This window comes from Rhinopithecus bieti, unplaced genomic scaffold, assembly GCF_001698545.2.
Source record: "Rhinopithecus bieti isolate Rb0 unplaced genomic scaffold, ASM169854v2 scaffold_6904, whole genome shotgun sequence".
NCBI lineage: Eukaryota > Metazoa > Chordata > Mammalia > Primates > Cercopithecidae > Rhinopithecus > Rhinopithecus bieti.
In genome coordinates this window covers 234,641-256,314 of record NW_016805192.1, presented here as the reverse complement: position 1 = coordinate 256,314, position 21,674 = coordinate 234,641, and the positions used below count along the sequence as shown (strand labels likewise).

Genomic DNA, 21,674 nt, shown 5'->3' with positions numbered 1-21,674 from the left:
GGGTAATGGTTGTTACTTGTTGGGGGAAAAGGGCTCCGAGGTTAAATACTTTTGGAAAACAAGTTAAACAAACAAAAATGGGTCACACTGGCAGGGCCTCTCAGTGCCGCGACTATGCTAATGAGCTGCTAATATTCAAATGAGCACAGTAAACACCAAGAGGCTCCAAGTTGCCTGTGGCGATTCCTAAGTTTATGACTCCAGAAGCTTTTCTCAACAGGATTATGTGGGGCTGATGTTATAAGAAACATACTATGTGATGTCCTGCTCTGGCCCAAAAGCTGTTTGGAAAAGCTGTTCCAAAAAGCTGGGAGAGGCCAGGCGCGGTGGCTCACGCCTGTAATCCCAGCACTTTGGGACGCCGAGACGGGCAGATCACGCGGTCAGGAGATCAAGACCATCCTGGCTAACACGGTGAAACCCTGTCTCTACTAAAAAAAATACAAAAAACTAGCCAGGCGAGGTGGCGGGCGCCTGTAGTCCCAGCTACTCGGGAGGCTGAGGCAGGAGAATGGCGTAAATCCAGGAGGCGGAGCTTGCAGTGAGCTGAGATCCGGCCACTGCACTCCAGCCTGGGCCACAGAGCGAGACTCCGTCTCAAAACAAACAAACAAAAAGCTGGGAGAGAGTGGAAGTGAGGCTGGGAGGACTCCCAGGAAGATGGCAGCTCCAGGCTGGGTTTAGAAAAATCCTGGGAAGTTCAGGGCCAGGTGGAGGAGGGAAAGGAAAGAGTTTTCCAGTAGGGAACAGGGTCCTGAGAGAAAGATGGTAAAGGCCCAAGGCGGTGGAGTCCTCAGGAGTGGGCTTGCCCCAGGTGGGAAGGAGGGCCTTGGGCTATGGGAAAAGCAATCGCAAAGATGAGAGCACAGATGGGCACAAGCTCTTTGGAAAACAGTTTGGCATCATCTTGTAAAGCCGAACATTCACACATCCTGCAACCTAAAGTTCCACGCCTAGGCAGGTACCTCCATGAACACCTTTCCCTGCTGTGCACAGCAAGACGCACATCCATGGCCAGGAGACAAAATAGATAAACTGTATATTCTAATGATGGACCATTATGCCGCTGTGAGCATGTGAGAACTACAGCAAGATCCAGGAACAGTCTGAAACTTAGAAACACAATGCAGAGAGAGAAGAGCTCAACATAGAGGACCACAAACAGTATAATACCATTTTATAATGCTAAAATATGCAAAATAAAACATTTCATTTAGGTATTATTACCTGGGAAAACCAGTTTTTTTGCTTGTTTTTTTTTTTTTGTTGTTGTTGTTTTGAGACGGGGTCTTGCTCTGTCACCCAGGCTGGAGTGCAGTGGCGTGATCCTGGCTCTCTGCAACCTCTGCCTCCTGGATTCAAGCGATTCTCCTGCCTCAGCCTCTCAAGTAGCTGGGACCACAGGCATGCGCCACCATGCCCAGCTAATTTTGTATTTTAGTAGAGACAGGGTTTCACCATGTTGGCCAGGCTGGTCTCAAACTCCTGACCTCAGGTGATCCTCCTGCCTCGGCCTCCCAGAGTGCTGGGATCACAGGCATAAGCCACCATGCCCAGCCAAAAACCAGTATTTTTAAGTAATGGAATAAATATGTAAAATTCAGGATGTGGTCACTTCTGGAGGGAGACGGGAAATGGGCTGAGGAGGACCTACAGATAGACACAATGGCCTAGTCATGGTCTGGTCCTTCAGGGATATGGTGAGGCTCAAGTTTTCATTCTGTTACCATATCTAATATATATGATTGCTCTCTTGTATATGTCAAGTATTATGTAATAAAAATATTTTTTATCAGCTTGCAGGAGAACAGCTGGTATCTGCTTAGGCTTGTGCCAGCCGTACCATTGGCACATCAGCCGTTCTTCACCATGAATTCCTTCTCAGAGTTTAGCAGCCCTCTCTCGCCTAAAGGTTGGATGCACATAGTGACTGCCAACCCTGGATCAGCCTGCATCCCACCCAGGCCTCCAACACTTCCAGCCACATTTACTCACTGTGCTTATCAGGGCTTACACAGTCAGTGCCTCAACCATTAACTAGGGTGATATTAAACCTACACAGACCACTCCTTGGAACCCCCATAAAAACCCCTGATAGGCCAGGCGCAGTGGCTCATGCCTGTAATCCCAGCACTTTGGGAGGCCGAGGCGGGTGGATCACAAGGTCAGGAGATCGAGACCATCCTGGCTAACATGGTGAAACCCCGTCTCTACTAAAAATACAAAAAATTAGCCAGGCATGGTGGTGCGCGCCTGCAGTCCCAGCTACTCAGGAGGCTGAGACAGGAGAATCGCTTGAACCCAGGAGGCGGAGGTTGCAGTGAGTCAAGATCACACCACTGCACTCCAGCCTGGCAACAGAGCGAGACTCCAAAAAAAAAAAAAAAAAAAAAGTCCCTGATAACTAACCACATTTAATTCACCCTTCCCCTTCCTGAGAACTGGAGGCCTTTGTGAGTATTCTGGCCGAACAGGACACGAGAACACAAGGTCATGCCAAAGTCTGCATTGCCTTTTGTCCACCAAATCACAGACTTCTGCCACATGCCTCCCCACCTGCTTCTTTCTTCAGATAGGCTTACTGGTTGGGACAAACCAGTGTAAAGTGTGTGGGATTCCCTGAAGCCAGTCTTTTCTGTTTTGGAAGGAATTCAGATCTTTCTGCTCTAAAGAAGTCTGGCCTGGGATAGAATATTTTTATAACCCTGCTACATTAGATGACCTGTAGAACATCCTTAATTGCTCACCTTCATCTCAGTTTCTATTATTTCTACTTTATTATTTCTACTTTTTTTTTTTTTTTTGAGATGGAGTCTTGCTCTGCTGCCCAGGCTGTAGTGCAGTGGCGTGATCTTGGCTAACTGCAACCTCCGCCTCCCAGGTTCAAGCAATTCTCCCATCTCAGCCTCCTGAGTAGCTGGGATTACAGGTGCCCGCCACCATGCCTGGCTAATTTTTGTATTTTTAGTAGAGACAGCGTTTCACTATGTTGGTCAGGCTGGTCTTGAACTCCTGACCTCAAATTATCTGTCTGCCTTGGCCTCCCAAAATGTAGGGATTACAGGCATGAACCACTGCGCCTGGCCAGTTTCTGTCTATTATTCCATTTCAACCTCACAACTACCTTGAGATCATATTTTTTATCCCCATTGTACAGAGGAAAACACCGAGACTCAGATTTTTAAAAAACCACCCAAAGCAAAGTTCTAGAGCTATGAAGTGGACATCTGGGATTTACACCACAGGTGCTTCTGTCACATAGCCTACCCTCTTTCTGGAGTGCTATGTTGCCTCCCCTCAGCAAGGGTAGATGCCCACAGCTGGACTTCCTGGGAGATCACAGAGCGAGGGGAGTGCTCTCCCAGAGAGTGGGGACCAGCTGAGCCTGGACTACAACCTGCTTGGGAAGGAGTCTGATTCCTGGGCCAAGTGCTAACAGAATTCTTATTTATTTATTTATTTATTTATTGGAGATGGAGTCTCGCTCTGTCGCCCAGGCTGCAGTGCAGTGGCACGATCTCGGCTCACTGCAACCTCTGCCTCCCAGGTTCAAGTGATTCTCCTGCCTTAGCCTCCCGAGTAGCTGGGATTACAGGTGCCCGCCACCACACCCAGCTCATTTTGTATTTTTAGTAGAGATGGGATTTTGCTGTGTTGGCCAGGCTGGTCTCAAACTCCTGACCTCAGGTGATTTTTTTGTATTTTTAGTAGAGATGGGGTTTCACCATGTTGGTCAGGCTGATCTCGAACTCCTGACCTCAGGTGATCCACCTGCCTCGGCCTCCCAAAGTGCTGTGATTACAGGTGTGAGCCACCACGCCCAGCCAAGATTAGAGGGTTGGACTTTCAACGCCAACCCCAACCCCATCCTTCGGGAAGGGGAGAGGGGACCTCAGGTGATCCGCCCACCTTGGCCTCCCAAAGTGCTGGGATTACAAGTGTGAGCCACCGTGTCTGGTCTAATAACAGAATTCCTAACCATGCTCCTGCAACAATCAGGATGATGTGTGAGGCTCGCTAGTGATGCAGAGGCCTACAGAGCAGAATCCCTGCCCTCAGGGGCTGACTCTTGCACTTGGAAGACAAGACAGATGCACATGAAGAGGTATCTGAGAATACAGGAAAATACACAACAAGTAGCAGCTGGTCTTCCTGGCAGAGCATCACAGAGGCAATGAGAATCTAGCTGGAGCAGGGAGACAAGAGTCTGGGACTAGCAGGACTCTCAACAGTGTCCTTTCATCCCACAACCTGTCTTTGAGGATCCGCTGTGTGCCCTGTGCTATGTTTGGTGGTGTGGGTTGAAAGATGATGGAGACCTGGTCCTGCCCACAGGTGACTTACAGTCTAGTCCATGAAATAGATGTGCTCAGAAGGGGCTTTGCTGGGGCCGCGGTGCTGAGGGAAGGCTGCACAGAGGAAGTGATGCCTGAACTATGATTTCAAGACTGAACAGGGGTTTGTAGTCATCCCAAGAGAAGGCAGGCGGTAGCGCAGAGGCACGGAGAAGTGAGATGCTCAGAAGAACAACGTAGACCGTAACACGAAATTAATGTCAGAAAAATGTGTGGCTAACTCACTGAGTACACACCTGACCCTGTGCTAGTCTCACATGTGTTATATCCTTTCATCCTCACAATAGCCCTCATTATCCCCATTTTACAGAGAGAAAACCGAGGCTCGGAGAGGTTAAGTCCACCCAGATAAAAAGGCAGAACCATCTAGAGTCCAGGACTGCTGTACCCAGGCCCATGTGCTTACCCATGTTGGGGCTGGGAGAGGAGCGGGTGTAGGGCGGCAGGGGCCAGGCTGAGGAGTGTACAACAACACAGTCATATCTGCTGCTGCTGCTGCACTCCTAATTAGACTGTTTAAAAATGACCAAAGTGGCCGGGCACAGTGGCTCACGCCTGTAATCCCAGCACTTTGGGAGGCTGAGGTAGGCACATCACCTGAGGTCAGGAGCTGGAGACCAGCCTGGCCAACATGGGAAAGCCCGTCTCTACTAAAAATACAAAAATTAGTCGGGCATGGTGGCGGGCGCCTGTAATTCCAGCTACTTGGGAGGCTGAGGCAGGAGAATCACTTGAACCTGGGAGGCGGAGGCTGCAGTGAGCCGTGATTGTGCCATTGCACTGCAGTCTGGGCAACAGAGTGAGACTCCATCTTGAAAAACAAATTAAATTAAATTAAATTAAATTAAATTAAATTAAGACTGACTAAACTGATCAGAAAAGAAGATCCTTTGAGGCTGAGAAAGGTTAAAACATGGTCCAAGTTTAACAAAAAGGGACTTGGAGGTAAGTGACCACAGCTGTGAGGGAGGGCAGTGCCAGTGTGGGTCTGCCGAGGGAGGCATGGAGATGATGCAGCCACACTAGAGGAGGCAAGCCTTCTTCCCGATGCTGTGCCAGTTCGACCCTGGTGGAACCATTTCCCCGCCAAGCCCTGGGGACTCACTGCAGCATTGATCCTGCCTGGAGTGAGACCACTCAATGAAGCCTCATCCACCATGTGCCAAGTATTGAAAGTTTCATGCCAGGTTCACAAACTGTTAAAGGTAAGATATTCTATCCAGCTCATTAAGCTGTACACTGACAAGTTGTGTGCTCGCCTGTACGCATGTTTGTGATATTGCAAAATATATATTTGGTCTTCGACCTAGTTTCCCAGCGTACAACTCCTAAAATCCTTAGAATCTCCAAAGTGATGTCTTTTTGTATGCTAATGAGCTGACGGAGAGCTGGCAGCCCCTAGGGAGCTTCAGGATGGGGGCTGGTTACCCCAAAATACCCAGGCAGGATTAAAGGGTTGGACTTTCTTTTCTTTTCTTTCTTTCTTTTTTTTTTAACGGAGTTTGACTCTGTCTCCCTGGCTGGAGTGTAGTGTTGTGATCTCAGCTCACTGCAACTTCCGCCTCCTGGATTCAAGTGATTCTGCTGCCTCAGCCTCCCCAGTAACTGGGATTACAGGTGCCTGCCACCACGCCCAGCTAATTTTTTTGTATTTTTAGTAGAGATGGGGTTTCACCATGTTGGTCAGGCTGATCTCGAACTCCTGACCTCAGGTGATCCACCTGCCTCGGCCTCCCAAAGTGCTGCGATTACAGGTGTGAGCCACCATGCCCAGCCAAGATTAGAGGGTTGGACTTTCAACCCCAACCCCAACCCCATCCTTCGGGAAGGGGAGAGGGGCTGAAGTTTAAGTTGATCCCTAGTGGCCAATAGTTTAATCAATAAAACCTATGGAATGAAGCCCCCACACAAACCCAAAAGGACAGGGTTCAAGTGCTTCCGGATAGTTGAACACGTGGAGGTTCCTGGAAGGTGGTGTGCCTGGGGAAGGCATGGAAGCTCAGTACAGCTTCTCCCATACCTCACCCTATGCACCTCTTCATCTGTATCCTTTGTAATATCCTTTATAACAAACCAGTAAACGTGTGTTCCTGTGTTCTGCGAGCCACTCTAGCAAATTAATGGAACCCAAGGAGGGAGTCATGGGAACTCTGATTTATAGCAGGTCAGTCAGGAGCACATGTAAAGCAGCCTGGGGCGTGGGATTGACACTGGAAGTGGGGGGCTGTCCTGGGGACTAAGACCTCAACCTATGGGATGAGATACTATGTCCAGGTGGAGAGCATCAGAATTGAATTGGATTGGAGGACGCTGACTGACGTCGGCCACAGAATTGATGGCTTACTTGGTGTGTGCACGCATTTGGTCACAGAAGTCTTCTGTACTGATTATTGCAGGGTGAAAGCAGAGGAAAGACAGTTTTCATCTTTTCCTATACTTTCATTAAAAAGTTAATCATTCAGCCAGGCACAGTGGCTCACACCTGTAATCCCAGCACTTTGGGAGGCCCAGGCAGGTGGATCACCTGAGCTCAGGAGTTTGAGACCAGCCTTGCCAACATGGCAAAACCTTGTCTCTACTAAAAATACAAAACTTAGCCAGGTGTGGCAGCACACGCCTGTGATTCCAGCTACTCAGGAGGCTGAGGCAGGATAATTGCTTGAACCTGGGAGGCGAGGTTATAGTGAGCCGAGATCAGGTCACTGCAATCCAGCCTGGGCAACAGTGGAAGACTATGTTTAAAAAAAAAAAAAAAGTTAAACAATCATTCTATCCTCCTATCTTGGCAAAAACCGTATTTGCCACCTAGAGGACTAGATTGTCCCATAAAGTTCACACTAGACAGTGGTGACCTGGGAGATCCAGCCCCGAGCCTGCAGCCTGCCCATCCCTTCTGCATCCCACACTGGACGCCCCAGCCACACCCTCAAACTCCAGCCACAGTCCTTGCAAATAAATCTCCCTGGACCAGCCCTTCGCCACCAGTAGTGCAGCCTGCCCTGGCAGGATGAGCCCCAGGCAGAGGCCTGCAGGGCCCGGAAGCAGGCTCACTGCTGTCTGGGCCAGAAATCCCAGGAGCCTAAATTCTCATGATGCGGCTGAAGAGGGTGGGCACGGGCTGTAGGTGGGCATTTCTCCCTGAGGACCCAGCATGCCTTCTCCTTTCAGGTAAAGTGTGTTTTCCCTTATGTCCTGGCTGTGAGGAAACTCAGGGGAAGCTCCATCCTTAAAGCTCCATCCTTGCACCCGCATTGACCTTGACTTGCATATTTGTCTTCTCCTTGACCTTGATCCGACTCTTCTGTTTTTGTTATTTATTTTTATTTTTTGAGATGGAGTCTCACTCTGTTGCCCAGGCTGGAGTGCAGTGGTGTGATCTCGGCTCACTGCAATTTCCACCTCCTGAGTTCAAGCAATTCTCCTGCCTCAGCCTCCTGAGTAGCTGGGATTATAGGCATGCATCACTATGCCCGGCTAATTTTTGTATTTTTAGTAGAAACGGGGTTTCACCATGTTGGCCAGGCTGATCTTGAACTCCTGAACTCAAGTGATCTGCCAGCCTCGGCCTCCCAAAGTGCTGGGATTACAGGCGCAAGCCACCGCAACTAGCCTGTTTTTATTTTGTTATTTAATTTGATGTGTTTTCCGTCATAAGCCTCTTGAGGGCAGTCATGCTGGATTCCAGACTCCCTGCCCTATGGGGAAGGGAAACGCTGTAAGACGCCAGAGGGAAGCCTCTAAATCAGAGAACTGGGGGCAGGCCTCCTCTTTCCCTGATTTAAAGGCAATCATGTGGCTATAGGACTTGCAGGAAGTTGTAGAAAAGCAGGTGAGAGATCAGAAGAGGGAGAACAAGTAGTTAAAGGTGAGTAGAGGATGGGTTGCCTGGAAGAAATTGTTCTAGAGAAGGAATGAGAGGTGAAGCCAGCTGGACTTCCTGGGTCAACTGGGAACTTGGAGAACTTTTCTTACAAGAGGTTTGCAAAATGCACCAATCAGTACTCTGTAAGAACGCACGAATCAGTGCTCTGTGGCTAGCTAGAGGTTTGTAAAATGGACCAATCAGCACTCTGTAAAATGGACCAATCAGCAGGACACGGGGGAGGGCGGACAAAAAGGGAATAAAAGCTGCACCCCACCCCGCCCCCCAGCAGCAGCAACCCGCTTGTGTCTCCTTCCGTGCTGTGGAAGTTTTGTTCTTCGGCTCTTCACAATAACTCTTGCTGTTGCTCACCCTTGGGGTCCTTAAGAGCTGTAAGACTCACTGCGAGACCACGAACCCACCGGAAGGAACCAACTCCAGACAGGAAAATTCAGAGATGAGACAAACCCTGGTCCTCAAGTGCAAACTGGAACCATAACCCTGGAATCCCAGCACTTTGGGTGATTGAGGCAGGAGGATTGTTTGAGCCCAGGAGTTCAAGCAAAAGTAATGTAAGGAGATGCCATCTCTACCAAAAAAAAAAAAAAAAAGGCCAGGCCCCGTGGCTCACGCCTGTAATCCCAGCACTTTGGGAGGTCGAGGTGGGCGGGTCACCTGAGGTCAGGAGTTCAGGACCAGCCTGGCCAACATGGTGAAACCCCATTTCTATTACAAATACAAAAATTAGCCAGGCGTGGTGGCAGGCGCCTATAATCCCAGCTACGTGGGAGGCTGAGGCAGGAGAATCGTTTGAACCCGGGAGGTAGAGGTTGCAGTGAGCCAAGATCTTGCCATTGCACTCCAGACTGGGCGATAAGAGTGAAAACTCTGTCTCAAAAATAAATAAAAATTAAAATTAAAAAAATTAGCCACATACAGTGTTTGCCTGTAGTCTTAGCGATTTGGCAAGCTAAGGCAGGAGGATCGCTTGACCCCAGGAGGTTGAGGCTACAATGGGCTGTGATTGTACCACTGTACTCCAGCCTGGGCAACAGAGCAAGATGCTGTCTCAAACCAAACCAAACTGAAACTTGACAGTGAAATTCACCTCCCCAGGAAGAAAACCTGGGTCTGGATTAAGGAAAGACTGAAGCCAGATCTAAGGAGGAACTTCCTGGCTGTGGTGTGGTGTCACTGAAGGGCCTGGCTTTAGGCAGTTTGTCTCTTGTTCAGTGCTCTGGGGTTTACCAACCATGGAGCCTTGGGCAACAGAATGGTGCCTCAGGGCCTCAGTTTCTCATCTGTAGAATGGGGATAACTAGAGTCTCTGCCTCCTGGAGTTGTCGGGAGGATGAGCTAATGTGTGTGCTTTGTTTCCTCAATGTATGTGATACCTGGGACGTCATAAGCAAGGAATTACTAGCTGCCACTGGAGCCTGCCCACTTGCTTCTGAGCTCCTTACAGCTCCCGGTTGGGTCCCGTAAGTCTCAGTTTTCTTTTTTTTTTTTTTTTTTTTTTTTTTTTTGAGACGGAGTTTCACTTTTATTGCCCAGGCTGGAGTGCAATGGCCAGATCTCAGCTCACCGCAACTTCTGCCTCTCGGTTGAAGCGATTCTCCTGTCTCAGCCTTTGCAGTAGCTGGGATTACAGGCACGTGCCATCACGTCCGGCTAATTTTGTATTTTTAGTAGAGATGGGGTTTCTCCATGTTGGCCAGGCTGGTCTCGAACTCCCGACCTCAGGTAATCCACCCGCCTTGACTTCCCAAAGTGCTGGGATTACAGGCATGAGCCATCGTGCCCAGCTGAGCCTCAGTTTTCTCACAGGTAACTTGGGGATGAAGAGGCTGCTTTCCTGAGGCTGCTTTAGCTTCCAGGACAGTGCAGAGGTCACAGACTCCATCCTTACTGGTAGCAGAGAAAGGCTCCGGAATCCCCTAGAGAAGCTTCAGTTAAGATGGAGGACCGCCCAGCCTGAGGCTAGACATTCTCTCCCCTGAAGTCAGGGGCTAGGTGGGGTGATGTGCAGATGTGCTGCCCAAGGGCAGAAGCGGAGGGGAGGGGAGAGCCAGTCTGAGTTGTGAGGACACTCGCTGGATGAATGGGGAGATCCCTAGCCAGTCACTCCCCTCTGCTTCTCCTTGGGGTTCCATCTGCAGAGTGGGGCTTGGCCCTCATGAAGGCTGCTGGGGACAGGAGCAGCTCCATTGGAGAGAGGGTGGGTGCCACCTGGGCACTCTGTCACCTGTGGAAAGGTGGCAATAGCACTGTGGGCTTTCAAGGCAAGGGAGGGTGGGAGGAACCAGACGTGAAGGGAGCCAGGGGAAGGGGTGGACACAGTCACTGGCCAGGAACAAGAGACAGTCCCTAGAGGAAGATTAGGAACCAACCTTAGCTTTAGAATGGAGAAGATCATGAAGGAAAGAAAAGAGGCGACTTCTCTGAAGACAAGATTTTTGTAGACTTGGGGAAAAGCTGACAGTAAAGAAACAGCAAGAAGGCTGGGCATGGTGGCTCACGCCTGTCATCCTAGCACTTTGGGAGGCCGAGGCAGGTGGATCACTTGAGGTCAGGAGTTTGATACCATCCTGACCAACATGGTGAAACCCTATCTCTACTGAAAATACAAAATTAGCTGGGCGTGGTGGCGCGTGCCTGTAATCCCAGGTACTTGGGAGGCTGAGGCAGAATTGCTTGAACCCAGGAGATGGAGTTTGCAGTAAGTCAAGGTCACACTACTGCACTCCAGCCTGGGCAACAAGAGCAAAACTCTGTCTCTAAATAAATAAGTAAATAGAAAAAAAAGAAACAGAAGTGGACTGGAATTCTCACAACTCAAAACTATCCAGTCAGGACCAACGCCCTCCCAGAGCAATGTTATTTTGCTTTTTAATTCACATGTGCCTTGCTTCCTTCCAGAAAGGATTTGAAGAGGTAGAAGCAAATGTGTATCCTAAAGACAAGTCTTTATTGAGGATCCACTATGCCCAGGCCAGGTACAAAGACCCCAACATGCCTGCCCTCAAGAGGCTGATGACGGGAAACACATCAGATTCAATAACAAAATGAAAACAGAAGAGCAGGGTCAGGGTCAAGGTCCACACGGGTGCAAGGATGCGGCTTCAGGTGGACCGCTACGTTTTCTCACATCCAGGACATAAAGGGAAGCGTGCTTTATCAGAAAGGAGAAAGCATGCTGGCTCCTCGGGGAGAAATAAAGCTGAAGGTCGAATTGTAAAAGTGAAATGAACAATTGGCTGTGTCAGAGATACCAACACAAGAATTGGACTAGGGCAAGAAAGAAGATCCCGCCCGGCTGCTTTCTGGCACTTATATGATGGAGACCAGATGCAAAGCAGCAAAAAGGACTAAGTAGAAGGAAAGAGCTTAGTGCTGGAAGGAATCTGAGAGGTCATTTACGCTATCCTTTCGGTTTCGCAGATGAGGAAACTGAGGCCCTGGAGGCAGTGATTTGATCAAGGTCGCCTCTTACCCATCCCAGGGGCAACAAAATGCTCACATGGCCACTGCTGTCAGCAACTGTGCAGTCCCAGCTTAAGGACAGTCTGAAGACTTGTGGAAAGGTGGCCAGTGAGGAGGGCACATCCCCAAATAAGAGACTTCCCAGACGTTCACAAATAGTATCTATAAGCCCAAAGTATCAGCCTTTGAGTGGAAGGTCAAGTGTAAACTTGCCTCAAAACCATCCTTTGGGGAACAAGTAGAATATGAACAAGCAAATTTTTACACCAGTAACAAGTCCGCAACTGAGCTTGAATGGTGGTAGAAGGAGAAAGGGCTTTAGGTCCACCAGGATGTGGGCTCAGGGCCTCCCACGCCATAGCCAGGCTGCACTATGGGACTCCCTATCGACAAACTGGCAAGAATTAGATTCAGATAGATCATGGTGTCTGTATGGGGACCAGCACATAGCACACAGTCAACAGACATATGAACCTGTTCCTGGAGAGAGAAACAACTTCCGCCAATTGCAATCTTAAAATTAACGACGTAGACACTTAAGCATCGTGTGAGCTGGTGAGCGTGGAGGGGGAAATAGTACACGAATAGGAAACGTTTGCAAATGGAACTGGGATTTAAAAACATAGAAAAAAGAAACCCAGGGGAATTGACACTGTGGAGAAAAGGCTCATCTCCGCTTCTGGGACAGCAGCCTGCTCTGGTCGAGGGGCCCATCCATCTTGGGAGACCCTCTAAGGACCCTTCATAGTTCAGGGCTACATGACCTAAGCCAAGTGGGGTCCAAGCTGAACAGTGCAGAGCAGACTGACCCCTGGTCAACAGGCCCTGGGTTGGGCTGCCTTTTAAAGTCAGAGAGAGGAGGTGGAAGTATTTCAATGAACAAGCAAAAAGGTGAGTACTCCAGTTGAAGAGGGATGTTGGGGGGAGGTTTGTGAAAGGTACAACTGCGCAGGTGGACAGAAGCGAAGTCATAGGGAGCCTCAGTGCCAGATAGGAAGAGGGGAGCCATGGGAGGTTTTAGAGCAGGGGAGTGGCACCCTCAGCAATCCACCTTGTGAAGATGATTGGTGGGAGCTGGAGAGGAGGCGGGATGCCTGCTCACTCATGGCACAAGCCCCTATTTGCATTACTAATACGATTGGTTTTCCTTGCTGGCCCAGCTGGCTCTGGCAGATAAGTGGGACTCTGTGCCCAGGGGCAGGTTTCCCAGAAAGGTCTTCCAGACAGACCTGGGTGCTTGGGTCCTTTTGCTCCCATCCCCCTCCCCAACACACATGTACACACACTCAGTCCTCCCAGTTTTTCCAGCCTAGCTGGAGGGAAAGGCTTGTGTCTGTCTCCTAGTTTGCTAGGCCTTACCCAGGCCATTAGGATTCCCTGATGACTACAGGCCTCAGCAGAGCCCCTTCCAGCTGGCGGCCCTTTGCCCTTGCCCCCCTCACCTCCACCTACATCTTCCCATGTGTCCCTGGTTGGAAATCTCACTCTGGGTCTGGCCGGTGGTTTTTGCATTTTTTTGCATTAGGCCAGGAGGATAACCAAGCCCCATGCTCTGAGCTGTGAACCTGGACATGCCCCGTGACCAGTTGGCCTCAGACCTGAGGCCTCTATGCCCTCTCCCGGGGGCTCTCCATTGAGCATCAGGACCCCTACAGGAAGGAACTGAGGACTCCGCTGTCCAGCCCTGCTTCTTCCTCTGCTAGAAATAGCAACTCCTCAAGCTCAGAGGCTCAGGGTTCATTCTTTGCACTGTCTGAGCAGGGTCTAGCTCTTATTCCTCTTTTTTTTTTTTTTTTTTTTTTGAGACATGTCTTGTTGCCCAGGCTGGAGTGCAGTGGTGCAATCTCGGCTCACTGCAACCTCCGCCTCCCAGGTTCAATCAATTCTCCTGTCTCAGCCTCCCGAGTAGCTGGGATTACAGGCGCCCACCACCACGCCCAGCTAATTTTTTGTATTTTTAGTAGAGACGGGGGTTTCACCACGTTGGCCAGGCTAGTCTCGAACTCCTGACCTCAGGTGATCCACCCCCATCAGCCTCCTAAAGTGCTGGGATTATGGCCACCACACCCAGCCTTCTTATTCCTCTTTTCTAGGACTCACAATGATAGTTAACTTCTCTAGAAAGAACCTGACGCTTCCCAAAGTGCTTTCACAAAGATTATTCCACCTGAAGTTCTTCATGGCCCTGCAGCAGGCAGGGCAGGTGGTTGTGTTATTATCATCATCCAATTTGCAGATGAGAAAACTGAAGGGGGGAGGAGACTCATCGACGGTATCACAGCTCTTTGTGTGTAGAGTTTAGGGCTCTGCACCCCCCACCCTTCCCTGAGATCAGCTTTCAGTGACTACCCTCTCCACCAGGCACAGATGGTTCAAATAGCTGGGCCACCTGAACGTGGAACACAGCCTGCAGGACTGCAATCTCGGAGCTAGAAGTCCTTGGCCAGCAGCTTACCCAACTCTCCTATTTATTGAGACTCAGAACAGTTAAGGGAGTTGCCTAATATCAAGATGGTGGCAGAGCCAGGTCTCAGGTGCCCTAACTCCCTGCCTGGAAGCTGACCACCTCCTCACACTGGCCCCTCTCACCCCAGAGCTCGCTCTGGCGTCTCCTTCATTCCCTAGATGTATGGGTGTGCCTGACATTTCTGGAATTCACTCCACACACATAATGAGGCCATTTTGAGAAGGCCCGCCTCAGGGGGAACCAGAGAGCTGTCTAGTGTCCCCATCCTGACCCCTGCCAACTCCTCCCGGCTGTACAAGCCAGGCTGCAAACAGATAAATCGACACTACCGGCTTCAGCAACCCTACCCCCTGCTCGCCCTACACCTTTCCAGCCTTAAGAACTAGCAGTGAGGGATTTGGGATTCACCACTGCCATGCAGGGAACGAAGCGGCCTTAGGTGTCATCAGGCGGGTTGCTGCATGGGTCAGTATTAATATGGGAAATGCTGATGTCAGCTTAGCAGGTATGGAAACAGAACAGGGGCTCCTATCAATGGCGTGGAAGTGATTGTAGCTGCACCCAGTGGCATTGGTGTGACTCTCTGAGATATTACTTTGACATGAGGGTATGGGGCCGTGCCTGCTGGCAGAACCGTTGTGCACCTGGGGTAGCCGCTCTGCTCACGAGAGATAGGCTGCCTAACGCTGAAGAACCCGGTTGCAGCCTCTGAGCGCAGGACCTTCTCTCCAGCCCCCGTGGCCCACTGAGACCCGAGCGACAGAAAAGGAGCAAACGGGCAGGCAGGCCCTCCCAGGCAGCAGCAGGACAGGATGCCCGAAGGAGAGTGTGGAGTTGCCACCCAAAAGATTCTAGAAACTCTGATCGGGTGCGGTGGCTCACACCTGTAATCCCAGCACTTTGGGAAGCCGAGGCAGGTGGATTACCTGAGGTCAGGAGTTCGAGACCAGTCTGGCCAACGTGCTGAAATCACAGTCTCTACTAAAAAATACAAAAATTAGCCAGGCATTGTGGTGCACACCTGTAATCCCAGCTACTTGGGAGGCGGAGGCAGGAGAATCGCTTGAACTCGGGAGGCAGAGGTTGCAGTGAGCCAAGGTTGTGCCACTGCACTCCAGCCTGGGCAACAGAGCAAGACTCTGTCTCAAAAAAAAGAAACTCAAGAAACTCAACTCTGCCCAGGTGCCTTAGCTATTACCCTGCCCAGAAGCAGGGAGGAGACCCAGTGTTCCTTCCCAGAAGGCCCATTTTCTAGCACGTCACCATCCAGTCTCTCTTGGAGAAGTCCTGGGCGATGGGATCCGGCCTCCTCCCTCTTTTCCCACATTCTCCACTCCCAGAAGCTATTCCTGCACTCCTGGCATAGCCTCTCATTGAGAGCAGGAATTCCCTCTCTGGCAGCAGGATAAAGAAGGACCCTGCTTGGAGCTGGGACAGCCAAAGGGACAGGGCCTGGACGGGAAGGAGGTAAAAGTCTGGCCCCTGCTGCCCCCGGCCCACATACCTCCACCCCCTTACCCCGCCCCAAGAATGTAATTAAGCAGCAGCTTCTGCCAGGAGCCAAGCTTTCTGCCTTCCGACTATAAATCACCTTCTGAATCATCTCTCAGCTCCTAGAGAAGGAACTTCTGCTCAGGCTGCTCCAGGCGGCCCTGGTGCCACTCCCCCTGGGAAGCCTGCCTCCCCCACCCCTCCTGTGCCCAGCCCCTGGCTCTAGGTCCTAGCAAGAGTCTGGCAGACTCTGGGGGTCGGGGAAGGATTAGGGGACACTCCAGTAACCTTCTCTACCCTGCCCTCCCCTTCCTGGGCAGGCAAAGAGCTGCAGTGGGGTTAGCCTGGCCCAGTGCCCTCAACTTAAGAATAAAGCTACAGCACTGTGGGGCAAACAGGCAAAAAGAAGAAAAGGGGAAAACAGAGCCAGGTGTGGCAAATCTGGGAGGGCTTCTTGGAAGAGGCAAGTTTGGCTTCAGGGCTTCAGTGAGCCAATAGCTTGCAGATAGGAGGTGAAAACAGCTAACATCGATATATTTCCTGTACGCAAGGTATCATTCTAAGAAGTATTCACTCAATCATTTTTGAAACCCTATGAAATAGAGGCAATCATTATACTCATTTTACAGATGAGGAAACTGAGGCTTGTAGAGGTTAACTTGCCCTAGGTTACCCAGGTAGTACATGAAAAAGCCAGATGTGAATGCAGACGGCCTGGCTCCAGAGGAGTGGGCGTGTTTGAGGCGAGGTTTGGAAGTGCAAGCAGGTTGGTTTGGCGGGAGTGGGGCAGCCAGCTCTTTGGGATTTAGGTCAGATGGAGTCACAAAAAGAAAGGGGTGGACTGTCTAATACAGGCCCGGAATGTGTGCAGTGGAGTGTCATGCTTCACAGCAATGAGCCCAGAACCTGTCATAGCCCTGTGACTCTGAGAGGCAGAAGGGACCCCTCCATATGGTTGAGGAAAATGAAGCCCAGAAGGAGGCAGGGACTTGAATGAAGCCCAGAGAAGGGAAGGGACTCATCCTAGGCCACAGGGTCCATTAGTATTAAACTTGGAATTCAGACCTAGGTCTCTCCAACACCCCACTCTAACCATTTTCCAGCATACAAGATAACATGGATGTACAGATGTAACTCAGGATGGCTCTAACCTTTGCAGGGGGTGTGGGTGGGGCTAGGCATTCCTCCTACCTGTATTAGGAATGAGGGGTGGAGGATGTCTTGCCCTCCTTGGCAGCTGGAGAAGGTTTCTGTGGCTCACATCAAGGTGGGTGGAAAAGGTTCTGCTCAACTCCTGGCTCATGACGTTCTGAGACCAAAAAAATCTTCCTTTTTCCCACTTCTTTTTCCCTTGAAGGGTCTGTTAGCTGCATCCTCCTGTGAGATAAGTCACCTTTCCTGTGCCATCCCCTGGCTTCTTGTCTCCTGCCCAGACCAAGGAGAGACTTCTTCCAATTCTACATCTGCCCAAGTACCATTCATGTTTATTAGCATTAAGTTCTGTAGTGAATAGGATGAGAGATGCTTGCTGGACTGAGTCCATTCTTTGGAGATTGCTAACCAGAGCCCTCTCTGCCTCAGTTTCTCCACCTTTGTCAGTGACTGAGCATGTACCCAGATGCCAGAGTGTGGGCTCTGGTAGGGCTTGGCTGGGTTTGCCACTGGTGAAGCTGCAGCAAGTACCTCCTAAAGAACTTGGCACCAAAGTCCAGCTCCTGCCTCTTTTGACCTCGCCAAAGGTCTTCCCACCAGGCCAGGATTAATTGCAGGGCAGACATCACAGACCCAAGCCCTCAGGTTCCCTGGGGTGGAGGTGGGGGTGATACTCAGACTCCACCCATCACTCACCTCTTGGCCCCAGAGCTGTTGACAAAATGCTCTGAGAGTCTAGAACTTTCCTGAGAGCGTCCCCTTCCCCCATGCCGTCCCCACACATATTAAAGCAGGTTCTTCTAAGGACATAACTCAGCTCAGGCTCTTGGTATTATTATAACGTTTGACCTGTTTTTTTCTTTTTAAGCAAAATGTGATCCTATCAGAAGAATACCAACAGATCAGCCACCAATTTTGCTCCCTCTGGACTCCGAAGCCCCACCCATGATGGGGGCGGGGTGAGCAGGGGGGCTGTTAACTCACTTCCAAGAGACCTGGACTAATTTCCCCACCATATCCCCCCAGGGAAAGGTCTGCCCTGGAAGGGAGACCACCCGGTTAAAGCCTGGCCATCCGATCTGGTATCTGCCCATCTGTCTGTCTGTCTGTCTGTGGGATCAACAGCCTCCAGCTAGCTGAGCTACTCACCAGCCCCAGCCAGCCCAGCCCCAGTGAGCTGTAATTCCTGCCTGTTACAAGTGTTAACACCTGGCCTGGGGCCTTCCTCCCCCGCAGTCTCCAGGTGCCTCCCTGAGCCCAGCCCACTGACCCCCGCGGGGTTTGACTGAACATGTTCACAGGCCTCTGAAAGGCGGGTGGAGGTGGGAGTGGGTGGGAGAGGCAGCAGGACATGTGACAAATGGGGAAACTGAGGTAGGTCCTAGGCAGGTGCTCGAGTGGAAGGATGGGTCCCAGGATGACTAGAACTCAGGTATCCTATTTCCCAGCTCACTGCCCTTGTCCTCTGCAAAACACTTTCACCCAAGCTATGAGGCAGGGCAGTCCGGGGACCCCTGGGTGAAGTGTAAGGAAGCAGACCCAGATGGGTGGCCACTGGTCCTCAGTCACACAGCGGCAGGGTGAGCTCCTGATCTCCAGCAGGCCCCTCCATCTACGCATCCACTGCTGGAATGTAGCAGGTGCTGGGCTAGGCCCTAATAACATAGGTTCATCCCCCCACCCCACGCCCCCCCAAGAAGGAGAAGAAAGACAAGTTTCTCCAGCAGGAGCTAACTGGGACTGACAAGGGGAATTTGAGAAATCAGTGCTGCTGTTTCCTGTCCCGCCTCTGTCACTACCTGGAGAACATTTCTTCCTCCCAAGGATGTCAGTCTGAGGCCCCTTAGAGCTGTCCCTTCTGGTCAACCTTCTCTCAGGACTGGGGTCTGAGCAGTGCGGGCTCAGGGTGTTGTGCTTGAGGGTCCGCATGGACAGAAATCCCAGCTACATGACTTCCCCTGTAAATCCTTCCTGGGGAATGAGTGAGCTGGGTGGTCCAAAGAGGGCAGGCTAAGATGGGCTTAGATGCTCAGTGCTGGAATCTGACTACTTGGCGGGGCTAGGTTGGGGAGTGGGGCAGAAATGGGATCAGGAAGCAGAGGCCCATCTACCCTACAGCCCCAGCCCTAGCCCTGAGAAGGTGACTCACCCTCCACCCCAGCTCCAAGACTAAAGGAAAACAACCTCAGAGAGAAGGGCCAGTGACTCTAGCGCCTGGACAGACAGGACAAGCTGGTGTCAAGGAAGCCTCTGCCCCTGCCTCTCTAGCGTGCCATCCCTGGCCAGCTGTGCCCCCGAAGCCACCTTGTGAGACTTTTGCTTCCTGTTGGACGTTCCCTCCGGGCCCATGGCTGCCCACCACACACCCAAGCTCAGGTGTCATTCATACCCACAGGTAGATGTCTGCAAACATGTTCACAGCCACACAGCCCCGGGCCCAGCACCTGGGGACAGGATCACAGGCAGACTCAGACACAGCCCTCACACAGCTATGGGCTTGAGTATCGCTCCCCTCCTTACAAGCACAATCAGGTCATGGCCATGAGCACTGATATTCACGCACAAAGACATCTGTGGGGCTTTCCCCACACTGTCATGAAGGCATGCGCGCGGACGTATAGACACACACACACACACACTCACTCACATGCCCAGTCATGAACACAGTCAAGCCCAGCGTCACAAGCAGACACAGGCTCTGACCTTTACATGGGCAAAGATACTTCTAGACTTCTCTGTCTCTCACACACGTACATACACACATCACAGCGTCAGCCACTTGCTAACACTTGTGTGCAGAGACACAGCACAACCTGTCATGGGCCATGGATTCCCCAACACACCCACACGATTTCACATCCACAGTAGCCCAGTTGCAGGCACAAACACTTTTGCACATAGAGACACACTAGTGTATAGAAAACACCTCTCGGGGTCATAGACCCAGAACACATACACACACACAACACACACACACACACACACACACATCTCTCTCCTCGGCTTAGACAAAGCAGCATTCCTGTCCCCCACCAAATTCCCAAACAAGCCATGTGTCTAGCATTACATTAGGGCCAATATCTTGACCTTCCAGGTTTCCCCAGTGTTTCCTCCTATTGGGCAGCCCCTATCCAGATGGTCCCCAAGACACCATTTAACACCAGAATCTCCACCAACTGGAAGAGTGCCCTCTTCTAGCTCATAGGGCTGGAGAGCCTGGTCTCTCTTCCTCAGTCCCTGCCACCTATGGGCTGCCAAGCCTTTCCTTCCTACCCTCCCCCAACCCACCAGAGTCTCTGCGAAGGCAAGGCAAAAAACGGCATGGCCTTGGCCCGAGAATGGGAAGAGGGTCAGGAATGGCCGGGTGAGGCTAGACGGGTGTCGGCAGCAGTCTTTCCCTAGACTGGCCAAACCTCCTTCCTGAGGTCCCTGGCTGCCCTGGCCACTCCATAGGCTTCTTTATGTGCTGGAAGCCTCAGGTTAGCCCAGCCCCACGGAAAAGTGTGGGTTGGGCAGAAGAAAGACTTCCCCTTGGCTGGCTGTCCTGGGAGCAACTCCTAGTACCCTCTAAACAGAGACCCTTGGCCATGTCCCCACCCTCTCTCCCAGGGGCCCCAAACACCCAGACACAAATGCTACCACCCCCAAACAACTGGAAGACTCGGGGTGTGGCCCCCAACTCTCGCTGTCTCTGCTCCTCCTACCCTAGGCTCTGGGTTGGTGAAAGGCAGGGAGTCTGGGGACCTGCAGGCAGTACCGCACCATGGTGGCACTTCTCTCTGACTTTCACCCCGGGGGCCACAGCCCATTTCTCACTCACAGATCCTAAATTCTTCCTCCTCACCTCCCACCCCCAGGCCGAGGCTCTCCTGCATCCAGGAGGGGAAGATTCTTTAATTAAAGTTTTCCGGAATGCAGGGGGCTGGAGACTGGGGAGAGGCGGGGTGTAATTTAGAGAACTGGTTTCAGTGTCTTCCCCTCTGGCCCCTGGGACCTGCGGAGGGTGGGAGAGCGGCGATGGGGCCTCTCGGAAAACAAGGGGACTCTTGGAGCTGGGGCTCCCAAAGGGATGTTTATTCCTCACCCCGGCCCCCCAGACATGCACAGCCCCCCAAGCACTGCGCCCGGCTTCCCAGCCTTATTTACTAAAATGTCTTTTGTATCTGCATTTCTCAGGGACGGAATTCTCCTTTCCCTCTCCCTTTCTCCTCGGTCCTCGGTTTTCCAAAAGGAACAAATGTGACATGGAGAATTGGATTTTTGGTCAAAGAATAACAAGCCTACCGCTCCCAGACAACCCATTTTCAAGGAACCCCCCTTTTGCCAGGGTGGCCAAGCAAGAAATGAATAAAATCCGAATTCAATGGCATCCCAGATCAGCAAATACCATATTCACTTCAGAGGCTCAAGATGAATCTAGAGCAGTGGGGAGAATCTGATGAAATACCCCCCACCCACTCCCCTGCCCCGGGAGGAGCCCTGAAGCCTTTGGGGTCTGAAATAGGAAGGCAAAGGGGGGTTATTGTGGGGGAATCTCTTGATGGAGGCGCCAGCAGAGGTGGGGTGGCAGTGAAGGAACAGGATGGTTTTGCCCATGAAGACCCCAAAATGGAGAAGAGGAGTGGCTGGGCCCCAGAGACAGTGCTGGATTTCCAGAAACCCAACTGCAAGCAAATGGGGGGTCTTCGGGGGCCTCTAGATTGGGACGGGCAGAGGGTTAGGATCTAAGAATAAGAAACCTTCTGAGATGGGAAAGTCCTCCAGCCCCTGCAGCGGGGAGCAGGGAAAATGGTGATTATCAGAGGAGCCAGGAGTTGGATTCTGAAGGCGACACCAGCAGAAAATCCAGGAGGGGTGGGTGGGT

The 21,674-nt window shown here is 51.4% G+C and overlaps 1 protein-coding gene across 1 annotated transcript in view; it reads right to left on the bottom strand.

Annotated features, from left to right (window-relative positions):
- Positions 1-21,674, bottom strand: part of WNT3 (Wnt family member 3) — a 54,220-nt gene that overhangs the window by 31,664 nt on the left and 882 nt on the right. The gene's annotated exons all lie outside the window — the stretch shown is intronic.